This window comes from Limulus polyphemus, unplaced genomic scaffold (genome assembly GCF_000517525.1).
Source record: "Limulus polyphemus unplaced genomic scaffold, Limulus_polyphemus-2.1.2 Scaffold6177, whole genome shotgun sequence".
In the NCBI taxonomy this organism is placed as follows: domain Eukaryota; kingdom Metazoa; phylum Arthropoda; class Merostomata; order Xiphosura; family Limulidae; genus Limulus; species Limulus polyphemus.
In genome coordinates, this window is record NW_013671787.1 from 51930 (window position 1) to 52967 (window position 1038).

Below are 1038 nucleotides of genomic sequence, written 5' to 3' on the forward strand. Positions count from 1 at the left end.
ATCCTTCTTCTGGACTAACACGATGGGAGCTGACCAGGGACTATCACTTCCTTAATTAGGCCATGCATGACCTTCTCCATCTCTTGTCGCTTTGCCGGAGCTATTCTCCTTGGAGCGATCTTTATTGGATGGTGATTGTCTGTGTTTATTCTGTACTACACAAGGTCTGTCCAGCCGAGGTCATGATCTCCTTTCGAAAAGACATCTGCATAATTTGCCACAAGTTCTCTAATCTGAAGAGCCTGTGATGATGACAAATGGACTATACTCTTCTTATAGAGGTCAGTTAAATGTTCTGGGAGTGTATGTCCTTTCTTTGTAGTTGTATTTCTTGCTTTAACATTGTCTGGCTCTACCTCCTGGCACACACCCAACGATGCCCCTTCCTTAAGTGTCTGCTCACATATAGAGAAATTGGCCACTGTTATAGATACTGCTTGATGACCTGCCACAAGTGACCTTCCAATCTTCAAATCCGCTGGCCTGGATGGGTCTTCCACTGCTTTCACAAGCATTGGGCTTCCTTGGGGATGTTCTATTATCCTACCCGAAATTATCTTCTCTGACATAGGGGGTATTGTAGTTGATTTAAGTGCTGTGACATGCAAATAAACAGATGCAGCCTTTGTTGTTTCCAATCATCATTTTATCGAAGTTAACTACACATTTCCTCGGTAGTAAATAGTCCAATCCTAATATGCATTGGTCTTCAATGTCAGCCAAGTATACTTTCTGTCTGTTCTTTATGCCCATGAGCTCAATAATTACCAACATTGGTCCCCACAACCTTGCATAATGTCCTGTCACACCACAGAGCTTCTGTACAACTTCTGGTACTCCTTTGTGATCCAGTGCCTTGATACTCACAAGGGTTTGCTGAGATGCAGAATCTTTGACAAAGTTTCACCTTTGGCCATCCAGCATTTCTGTCATGTAGACATTATGTGTGCTTGGCATTTTACACCTAGCTGTTGGGACTGTTCACAATGGGGGTTGGTGGGCATCCCTCAGCACCAAACTCTACTTGTTTCCCAAAGC